Genomic DNA, 11,557 nt, shown 5'->3' on the forward strand with positions numbered 1-11,557 from the left:
GCAGGGGAAAAAATGCAATTGAGTGGGAGATGTATAAAAGAAAGAGACAGGAGGTCAAGAGAAAGGTGCAAGAGGTGAAAAAGAGGGGAAATGAGAGTTGGGGTGAGAGAATATCATTACATTTTAGGGAGAATAAAAAGATGTTCTGGAAGGAGGTAAATAAAGTGCATAAGACAAGGGAGTAAATGGGAACTTCAGTGAAGGGCGCTAATGGGGAGGTGAAAACAAGTAGTGGTGACGTGAGAAGGAGATGGAGTGAGTATTTTGAAGGTTTGTTGAATGTGTTTGATGATAGAGTGGCAGATATAGGGTGTTTTGGTCTAGGTGCTGTGCAAAGTGAGAGGGTTAGGAAAATGATTTGGTAAACAGAGAAGAGGTAGTAAAAGCTTTGTGGAAGATGAAAGCCGGCAAGGCAGCAGGTTTGGATGGTATTGCAGTGGAATTTATTAAAAAAGGGGGTGACTGTATTCTTGACTGGTTGGTAAGGTTATTTAATGTATGTATGACTCATGGTGAGGTGCCTGAGGATTGGCGGAATGCATGCATAGTGCCATTGTACAAAGGCAAAGAGGATAAGAATGAGTGCTCAAATTACAGAGGTATAAGATAGTTGAGTATTCCTGGTAAATTATATGGGAGGGTATTGATTGAGAGGGTGAAGGCATGTACAGAGCATCAGATTGGGGAAGAGCACTGTGGTTTCAGAAGTGGTAGAGGATGTGTGGATCAGGTGTTTGCTTTGAAGAATGTATGTGAGAAATACTTAGAAAAGCAAATGGATTTGTATGTAGCATTTATGGATCTGGAGAAAGCATATGACAGAGTTGATAGAGATGCTCTGTGGAAGGTATTAAGAATATATGGTGTGGGAGGCAAGTTGTTAGAAGCAGTGAAAACTTTTTATCGAGGATGTAAGGCATGTGTATGTGTAGGAAGAGAGGAAAGTGATTGGTTCTCAGTGAATGTAGGTTTGTGGCAGGGTTGTGTGATGTCTCCATGGTTGTTTAATTTGTTTATGGATGGGGTTGTTAGGGAGGTGAATGCAAGAGTTTTGGAAAGAGGGGCAAGTATGAAGTCTATTGTGGATGAGAGAGCTTGGGAAGTGAGTCAGTTGTTGTTCGCTGATGATACAGCACTGGTGGCTGATTCATGTGAGAAACAGCAGAAGCTGGTGGCTGAGTTTGGTAAAGTGTGTGAAAGAAGAAAGTTAAGAGTAAATGTGTATAAGAGCAAGGTTATCAGGTACAGTAGGGTTGAGGGTCAAGTCACTTGGGAGGTAAGTTTGAATAGAGAAAAACTGGAGGAAGTAAAGTGTTTTAGATATCTGGGAGTGGATCTGGCAGCAGATGGAACCATGGAAGTGGAAGTGAATCATAGGGTGGGGGAGGAATCAAAAATCCTGGGAGTCTTGAAGAATGTTTGGAATTCGAGAACATTATCTCAGAAAGCAAAAATGGGTATGTTTGAAAGAATAGTGGTTCCAACAATGTTGTATGGTTGCGAGGCGTGCGGTATGGATAGAGTTGTGCGCAGGAGGGTGGATGTGCTGGAAATGAGATGTTTGAGGACAATGTGTGGTGTGAGGTGGTTTGATCGAGTAAGTAATGTAAGGGTAAGAGAGATGTGTGGAAATAAAAAGAGTGTGGTTGAGAGAGCAGAAGAGGGTGTTTTGAAATGGTTTGGGCACATGGAGAGAATGAGTGAGGAAAGATTGACAAAGAGGATATATGTGTCGGAGGTGGAGGGAACGAGGAGAAGTGGGAGACCAAATTGGAGGTGGAAAGATGGAGTGAAAAAGATTTTGAGTGATCGGGGCCTGAACATGCAGGAGGGTGAAAGGCGGGCAAGGAATAGAGTGAATTGGATCGATATGGTATACCGGGGTAGACTTGCTGTTAATGGACTGAATCAGGGCATGTGAAGCGTCTGGGGTAAACCATGGAAAGTTGTGTGGGGCCTGGATGTGGAAAGGGAGCTGTGGTTTCGGGCATTATTACATGACAGCTAGAGACTGAGTGTGAACGAATGGGGCTTTTGTTGTCTTTTCCTAGCGCTACCTCGCACACATGAGGGGGGAGGGGGGGTGTTATTCCATGTGTAGTGAGGTGGCGATATGAATGAATAAAGGCAGTGTGAATTGTGTGCATGTGTATATATGTATGTGTCTGTGTGTGTATATATATGTGTACTGTGAGATGTATGGGTATGTATATTTGCGTGTGTGGACGTGTATGTATATATATGTGTATGGGGGTGGGTTGGGCCATTTCTTTCGTCTGTTTCCTTGTGCTACCTCGCATATGTGGGAGACAGTGACAAAGCAAAATAAATAAATAAAATACAATTTCCCAGGAATACTCAACAAATTTATACCTCTGTAATTTGAGCACTCACCTTTATCCCCTTTGCCTTTGTACAATGACACTATGCAAGCATTCCACAAATCCTCAGGCACCTCACCATGAGTCATACATACATTAACTATACATACCAACCAGTCAGCAACACAGTCACCCCCTTTTTTAATAAATTCCACTGCAATACCATCCAAAACCACTGTCTTGCCGGCTTTCATCTTCCGCAAAGCTTCCACTCCCTCTTATCTGTTTACCAAATCATTCTCCCTAACCCTCTCACTTCGCACATGAATGTGGCCTTTTTTGGTCTGCTTAACTGGTGCTACCTCGCTGACGCAGGGGGGTGGTGATGCTGTTTCCTGTGGGGTGGCACGGGTAATTGAAGAAAGCAAGCAAGTATTAATATGTAACTGTGTATATATATGTATAAGTGTGTATGTACATGTGCATGTATGGGTGTCTATGTATATATGTGTATATGAGTGGATGGGCCATTATTCGTCTGTTTCCCGCATCAGTGGGAAACAGCAATTAAATATAACAAATAAACATATATAAATAGGGTGCGTAAGACAAGGGAGCAAATGGGAACTTCAGTGAAGGGCGTAAATGGGGAGGTGATAACAAGTAGTGGTGATGTGAGAAGGAGATGGAATGAGTATTTTGAAGGTTTGTTGAATGTGTCTGATGACAGAGTGGCAGATATAGGGTGTTTGGGTCGAGGTGGTGTGCAAAGTGAGAGGGTTAGGGAAAATGATTTGGTAAACAGAGAAGAGGTAGTAAAAGCTTTGCGGAAGATGAAAGCCGGCAAGGCAGCAGGTTTGGATGGTATTGCAGTGGAATTTATTAAAAAAGGGGGTGACTGTATTGTTGACTGGTTGGTAAGGTTATTTAATGTATGTATGACTCATGGTGAGGTGCCTGAGGATTGGCGGAATGCGTGCATAGTGCCATTGTACAAAGGCAAAGGGCATAAGAGTGAGTGCTCAAATTACAGAGGTATAAGTTTGTTGAGTATTCCTGGTAAATTATATGGGAGGGTATTGATTGAGAGGGTGAAGGCATGTACAGAGCATCAAATTGGGGAAGAGCAGTGTGGTTTCAGAAGTGGTAGAGGATGTGTGGATCAGGTGTTTGCTTTGAAGAATGTATGTGAGAAATACTTAGAAAAGCAAATGGATTTGTATGTAGCATTTATGGATCTGGAGAAGGCATATGATAGAGTTGATAGAGATGCTCTGTGGAAGGTATTAAGAATATATGGTGTGGGAGGCAAGTTGTTAGAAGCAGTGAAAAGTTTTTATCGAGGATGTAAGGCATGTGTACGTGTAGGAAGAGAGGAAAGTGATTGGTTCTCAGTGAATGTAGGTTTGCGGCAGGGGTGTGTGATGTCTCCATGGTTGTTTAATTTGTTTATGGATGGGGTTGTTAGGGAGGTAAATGCAAGAGTCTTGGAAAGAGGGGCAAGTATGAAGTCTGTTGGGGATGAGAGAGCTTGGGAAGTGAGTCTGTTGTTGTTCGCTGATGATACAGCGCTGGTGGTGGATTCATGTGAGAAACTGCAGAAGCTGGTGACGGAGTTTGGTAAAGTGTGTGGAAGAAGAAAGTTAAGAGTAAATGTGAATAAGAGCAAGGTTATTAGGTACAGTAGGGTTGAGGGTCAAGTCAATTGGGAGGTGAGTTTGAATGGAGAAAAACTGGAGGAAGTGAAGTGTTTTAGATATCTGGGAGTGGATCTGGCAGCGGATGGAACCATGGAAGCGGAAGTGGATCATAGGGTGGGGGAGGAGGCGAAAATTTTGGGAGCCTTGAAAAATGTGTGGAAGTCGAGAACATTATCCCGGAAAGCAAAAATGGGTATGTTTGAAGGAATAGTGGTTCCAACAATGTTGTATGGTTGCGAGGCGTGGGCTATGGATAGAGTTGTGTGCAGGAGGATGGATGTGCTGGAAATGAGATGTTTGAGGACAATGTGTGGTGTGAGGTGGTTTGATCGAGTAAGTAACGTAAGGGTAAGAGAGATGTGTGGAAATAAAAAGAGCGTGGTTGAGAGAGCAGAAGAGGGTGTTTTGAAATGGTTTGGGCACATGGAGAGAATGAGTGAGGAAAGATTGACCAAGAGGATATATGTGTCGGAGGTGGAGGGAACGAGGAGAAGAGGGAGACCTAATTGGAGGTGGAAAGACGGAGTGAAAAGGATTTTGTGTGATCGGGGCCTGAACATGCAGGAGGGTGAAAGGAGGGCAAGGAATAGAGTGAATTGGAGCGATGTGGTATACAGGGGTTGACGTGCTGTCAGTGGATTGAATCAAGGCATGTGAAGCGTCCGGGGTAAACCATGGAAAGCTGTGTAGGTATGTATATTTGCGTGTGTGGACGTGTGTATGTACTTGTGTATGGGGGGGGTGGGCCATTTCTTTCGTCTGTTTCCTTGCGCTACCTCGCAAACGCGGGAGACAGCGACAAAGTATAAAAAAAAAAAAAAAAAAAAAAAAATATTAATAATTAACACAGACTAAAAAGAGCTAGAAAATCAAAAAATAAAATATCAAAGCCTAAAATAAATGAACTTGGAGAAACTAACAAACAGCCATGTCAAACATAGCAATCCAAGACCAGAAATTATCACCTAGTGCACTGAAAGAGGTACATAAAAAAGGACATGGAAAAGCAACAAATTAAGTACAACAGTCATATCTATCTATCTACGTGTATATCTCTGATGACCTTTCCTTTTGGAAACTCCCTCAAGGGGATGGCCATAGCATAACTCTCCTCACCCTAATAGACCACCCTAATATTCCTACCAACTACTACTACCTAACATCTCTGCCTGATCTTCCAGCCTACTACTTCTATGTAAAGCTCCCACCTAATTCTATCTATTACTTCTACTTAATATTAATGTTAATTTGCTGAGAGGTGCAACTGGAGGGATGTCTGATCATTATCTTGTGGAGGCAAAGGTGAAGATTTGTATGGGTTTTCAGAAAAGAAGAGTGAATGTTGGGGTGAAGAGGGTGGTGAGAGTAAGTGAGCTTGGGAAGGAGACTTGTGTGAGGAAGTACCAGGAGAGACTGAGTACAGACTGGAAAAAGGTGAGACCAATGGAAGTAAGGGGAGTGGGGGAGGAATGGGATGTATTTAGGGAATCAGTGATGGATTGTGCAAAAGATGGTTGTGGCATGAGAAGCGTGGGAGGTGGGTTGATTAGAAAGGGTAGTGAGTGGTGGGATGAAGAAGTAAGATTATTAGTGAAAGAGAAGAGAGAGGCATTTGAACGATTTTTGCAGGGAAAAAATGCAAATTAGCAGGAGAGGTATAAAAGAAAGAGGCAGGAGGTCAAGAGAAAGGTGCAAGAGGTGAAAATAAGGAAAAATGAGAGTTGGGGTGAGAGTATCATTAAATTTCAGGGAGAATAAAAAGATGTTTTGGAAGGAGGTAAATAAAGTGCATAAGACAAGGGAGCAAATGGGAACTTCAGTGAAGGGGGCTAATGGGGAGGTGATAACAAGTAGTGGTGATGTGAGAAAGAGATGGAGTGAGTATTTTGAAGGTTTGTTGAATGTGTTTGATGATAGAGTGGCAGATATAGGGTGTTTTGGTCAAGGTGGTGTGCAAAGTGAGAGGGTTAGGGAAAATTATTTGGTAAATAGAGAAGAGGTAGTAAAAGCTTTACGGAAGATGAAAGCCGGCAAAGCAGCAGGATTGGATGGTATTGCAGTGAAATTTATTAAAAAAGGGGGTGACTGTATTCTTGACTGGTTGGTAAGGTTATTTAATGTATGGAAAAAGGTGAGAACAATGGAAGTAAGGGGAGTGGGGGAGGAATGCGATGCATTTAGGGAATCAGTGATAGATTGCGCAAAAGATGCTTGTGGCATGAGAAGAGTGGGAGGTGGGTTGATTAGAAAGGGTAGTGAGTGGTGGGATGAAGAAGTAAGAGTATTAGTGAAAGAGAAGAGAGAGGCATTTGGACGATTTTTACAGGGAAAAAATGCAATTGAGTGGGAGATGTATAAAAGAAAGAGACAGGAGGTCAAGAGAAAGGTGCAAGAGGTGAAAAAAAGGGCAAATGAGAGTTGGGGTGAGAGAGTATCATTAAATTTTAGGGAGAATAAAAAGATGTTCTGGAAGGAGGTAAATAAAGTGCGTAAGACAAGGGAGCAAATGGGAACTTCAGTGAAGGGCTCAAATGGGCAGGTGATAACAAGTAGTGGTGATGTGAGAAGGAGATGGAGTGAGTATTTTGAAGGTTTGTTGAATGTGTTTGATGATAGAGTGGCAGATATAGGGTGTTTTGGTCGAGGTGGTGTGCAAAGTGAGAGGGTTAGGGAAAATGATTTGGTAAACAGAGAAGAGGTAGTGAAAGCTTTGCGGAAGATGAAAGCCGGCAAGGCAGCAGGTTTGGATGGTATTGCAGTGGAACTTATTAAAAAAGGGGGTGACTGTATTGTTGACTGGTTGGTAAGGTTATTTAATGTATGTATGACTCATGGTGAGGTGCCTGAGGATTGGTGGAATGCGTGCATAGTGCCATTGTACAAAGGCAAAGGGGATAAGAGTGAGTGCTCAAATTACAGAGGTATAAGTTTGTTGAGTATTCCTGGTAAATTATATGGGAGGGTATTGATTGAGAGGGTGAAGGCATGTACAGAGCATCAGATTGGGGAAGAGCAGTGTGGTTTCAGAAGTGGTAGAGGATGTGTGGATCAGGTGTTTGCTTTGAAGAATGTATGTGAGAAATACTTAGAAAAGCAAATGGATTTGTATGTAGCATTTATGGATCTGGAGAAAGCATATGATAGAGTTGATAGAGATGCTCTGTGGAAGGTACTAAGAATATATGGTGTGGGAGGCAAGTTGTTAGAAGCAGTGAAAACTTTTTATCGAGGATGTAAGGCATGTGTACGTGTAGGAAGAGAGGAAAGTGATTGGTTCTCAGTGAATGTAGGTTTGCGGCAGGGGTGTGTGATGTCTCCATGGTTGTTTAATTTGTTTATGGATGGGGTTGTTAGGGAGGTAAATGCAAGAGTTTTGGAAAGAGGGGCAAGTATGAAGTCTGTTGGGGATGAGAGAGCTTGGGAAGTGAGTCAGTTGTTGTTCGCTGATGATACAGCGCTGGTGGCTGATTCATGTGAGAAACTGCAGAAGCTGGTGACTGAGTTTGGTAAAGTGTGTGGAAGAAGAAAGTTAAGAGTAAATGTGAATAAGAGCAAGGTTATTAGGTACAGTAGGGTTGAGGGTCAAGTCAATTGGGAGGTGAGTTTGAATGGAGAAAAAGTGGAGGAAGTGAAGTGTTTTAGATATCTGGGAGTGGATCTGGCAGCGGATGGAACCATGGAAGCGGAAGTGGATCATAGGGTGGGGGAGGGGGCGAAAATGCTGGGGGCCTTGAAGAATGTGTGGAAGTCGAGAACATTATCTCGGAAAGCAAAAATGGGTATGTTTGAAGGAATAGTGGTTACAACAATGTTGTATGGTTGCGAGGCGTGGGCTATGGATAGAGTTGTGCGCAGGAGGATGGATGTGCTGGAAATGAGATGTTTGAGGACAATGTGTGGTGTGAGGTGGTTTGATCGAGTGAGTAACGTAAGGGTAAGTGAGATGTGTGGAAATAAAAAGAGCGTGGTTCAGAGAGCAGAAGAAGGTGTTTTGAAGTGGTTTGGGCACATGGAGAGAATGAGTGAGGAAAGATTGACCAAGAGGATATATGTGTCGGAGGTGGAGGGAACGAGGAGAAGAGGGAGACCAAATTGGAGGTGGAAAGATGGAGTGAAAAAGATTTTGTGTGATCGAGGCCTGAACATGCAGGAGGGTGAAAGGAGGGCAAGGAATAGAGTGAATTGGAACGATGTGGTATACCGGGGTTGACGTGCTGTCAGTGGATTAAATCAAGGCATGTGAAGCGTCTGGGGTAAACCATGGAAAGCTGTGTAGGTATGTATATTTGCGTGTGTGGACGTATGTATATACATGTGTATGGGGGGGGGTTGGGCCATTTCTTTCGTCTGTTTCCTTGCGCTACCTCGCAAACGCGGGAGACAGCGACAAGGTATAATAATAATAATAAAAAATGATTCATGGTGAGGTGCCTGAGGATTGGCGGAATGCTTCCATAGTGCCATTGTACAAAGGCAAAGGGGATAAGAGTGAGTGCTCAAATTACAGAGGTATAAGTTTGTTGAGTATTCCTGGTAAATTATATGGGAGGGTATTGATTGAGAGGGTGAAGGCGTGTACAGAGCATAAGATTGGGGAAGAGCAGTGTGGTTTCAGAAGTGGTAGAGGATGTGTGCATCAGGTGTTTGCTTTGAAGAATGTATGTGAGAAATACTTAGAAAAACAAATGGATTTGTATGTAGCATTTATGGATCTGGAGAAGGCATATGATAGAGTTGATAGAGATGCTCTGTGGAAGGTACTAAGAATATATGGTGTGGGAGGCAAGTTGTTAGAAGCAGTGAAAACTTTTTATCGAGGATGTAAGGCCTGTGTACATGTAGGAAGAGAGGAAAGTGATTGGTTCTCAGTGAATGTAGGTTTGCGGCAGGGGTGTGTGATGTCTCCATGGTTGTTTAATTTGTTTATGGATGGGGTTGTTAGGGAGGTGAATGCAAGAGTTTTGGAAAGAGGGGCAAGTATGCACTCTGTTGTGGATGAGAGAGCTTGGGAAGTGAGTCAGGTGTTGTTCGCTGATGATACAGCGCTGGTGGCTGATTCATGTAAGAAACTGCAGAAGCTGGTGACTGAGTTTGGTAAAGTGTGTGAAAGAAGAAAGTTAAGAGTAAATGTGAATAAGAGCAAGGTTATTAGGTACAGTAGGGTTGAAGGTCAAGTCAATTGGGAGGTAAGTTTGCATGGAGAAAAACTGGAGGAAGTAAAGTGTTTTAGATATCTGGGAGTGGATCTGGCAGCGGATGGAACCATGGAAGCGGAAGTGAATCATAGGGTGGGGGAGGGGGCGAAAATCCTGGGAGCCTTGAAGAATGTGTAGAAGTCGAGAACATTATCTCGGAAAGCAAAAATGGGTATGTTTGAAGGAATAGTGGTTCCAACAATGTTGTATGGTTGCGAGGCGTGCGCTATGGATAGAGTTGTGCGCAGGAGGGTGGATGTGCTGGAAATGAGATGTTTGAGGACAATGTGTGGTGTGAGGTGGTTTGATCGAGTAAGTAATGTAAGGGTAAGAGAGATGTGTGGGAATAAAAAGAGCGTGGTTGAGAGAGCAGAAGAGGGTGTTTTGAAATGGTTTGGGCACATGGAGAGAATGAGTGAGGAAAGATTGACCAAGAGGATATATGTGTCGGAGGTGGAGGGAACGAGGAGAAGTGGGAGACCAAATTGGAGGTGGAAAGATGGAGTGAAAAAGATTTTGAGTGATCGGGGCCTGAACATGCAGGAGGGTGAAAGGCGTGCAAGGAATAGAGTGAATTGGATCGATGTGGTATACCGGGGTTGACATGCTGTCAGTGGATTGAATCAGGGAATGTGAAGCGTCTGGGGTAAACCATGGAAAGTTGTGTGGGGCCTGGATGTGGAAAAGGGGCTGTGGTTTCGGGCATTATTGCGTGACAGCTGGTGACTGAGTGTGAACGAATGGGGTCTTTGTTGTCTTTTCCTAGTGCTACCTCGCACACATGAGTGGGGAGGGAGATGGTATTCCATGTGTGGTGAGGTGGCGATGGGAATGAATAGGGGCAGACAGTGTGAATTGTGTGCATGGGTATATATGTATGTGTCTGTGTGTGTATATATATGTGTACATTGAGATGTATAGGTATGTATATTTGTGTGTGTGAGCGTGTGTGTGTGTGTGTACATTGTGTATGGGGGTGGGTTGTGCCATTTCTTTCGTCTGTTTCCTTGCGCTACCTCGCAAACGCAGGAGACAGCGACAAAGCAAAATAATAATAATAATAATAAGTGATGGTTACAGCTTAGCAAGTATTCAGTACAATACACAGCATGGACATGCCCAGTATTTGGTTACATCTCACTTTCATAACAGTCCTACCCTATACACAGGTATAAATTACTACAATACTAAGTCGTATATGTGGCAAATTCTTTCTATGGAAATACCTGGTATACACAGCCACATTCTACCGTGGTCAGGACAAGGTTATATTTTACCATGACATCGACTTGCACATAGTTATACTGCAATACGCCCACTGTGTGGTTATGCCTTAAAAGTAATAGCTAATGCATTATTACTCTAAACACTGTGAAACATGTTCTATGTTTCCATATCAACAACTTGCCAGGTACTCTGATTACAAATCACTACAGTAACACAGTAAATAACTGTACAAGATCATCATGATATCAAATGCTGTTACATCTTACCAGAGGTTCTGCATCAGGAGCCTCATCCCAGGCACGGGTTTCAAATTCTTCCTCCATTGTTTGAATCTAAAAAGAAGAAAAAAAAAACTCATGAAATTACACTTTCCACAACATGAAAATAGAGCCTGTGTTGGCTGCTGCATAAAGTCCAAATTATCACCAAATGATGAAAAGTCCTGATCACTTTTACCAAAACAAAAATCTATGTACTTCTCAAAAAAGCACCTTAATTGCGGGAAAATTGCATCTATGAGTAAATAAGATTTTGTTATAATAAACTAAAGAGAAATTTGCATCCATGGGTAAATAAGATTTTGACATAATAAACTTAGAATATGTGGGTTACAATACGTACATACACGATAGCTGTTTTAATTTTGTATGCATCTGCGGGTACTATCATTCAAGAAAAATGTATGTGACCGAGTATAGTAATTCCTCAACTTCTTGCACACTGTTGAAGCCCTCTATCAGAATAATTAAGAAAAAAAACATGTTTGTTCAGCATTCCCAAAACCAAGCCTGACAGCCTAGCATTATGCTTCTGCGCAAACCCGAGCAAATCACGTGTAGCTGAAGGTTCGGAGAATAAAACATCCATATGGCACTTTCATGAAATGATATAAAGCTTTATTGTTTAAAACTTGATTTACACACCAAATAAAGCTCTCTAGAATTTAAACAAAGCATTGTGTGGATAAATGGTGTCACCCGCCAGCAAGACCTGTATAAAATTCAAGACAGATTTTGATGAAAGTGGTACCAATGGATTTTTGAAAATCCATATTGTTGATATTGAGTAATTCTGCCCATCTTTCCTCAACTTCATGGACCTAATCACATTGTGG

The 11,557-nt window shown here is 42.5% G+C and overlaps 1 protein-coding gene across 3 annotated transcripts in view; it reads right to left on the bottom strand.

Annotated features, from left to right (window-relative positions):
• LOC139762981 (rab proteins geranylgeranyltransferase component A 2-like) overlaps window positions 1–11,557 on the bottom strand; it is a 33,695-nt gene that overhangs the window by 14,033 nt on the left and 8,105 nt on the right. For 2 of the 3 annotated variants that reach the window (XM_071688437.1, XM_071688434.1), the window contains exon 2: window positions 10,710–10,775. The exons of the other annotated variant lie outside the window; for it this stretch is intronic. The gene's annotated coding sequence lies outside the window, so the exon portion shown is untranslated. The remainder of the gene's footprint in view (window positions 1–10,709; window positions 10,776–11,557) is intronic. 3 annotated transcript variants of the gene reach the window in all.

Source organism: Panulirus ornatus, chromosome 45, assembly GCF_036320965.1.
Source record: "Panulirus ornatus isolate Po-2019 chromosome 45, ASM3632096v1, whole genome shotgun sequence".
Taxonomy (NCBI): Eukaryota; Metazoa; Arthropoda; class Malacostraca; order Decapoda; family Palinuridae; genus Panulirus; species Panulirus ornatus.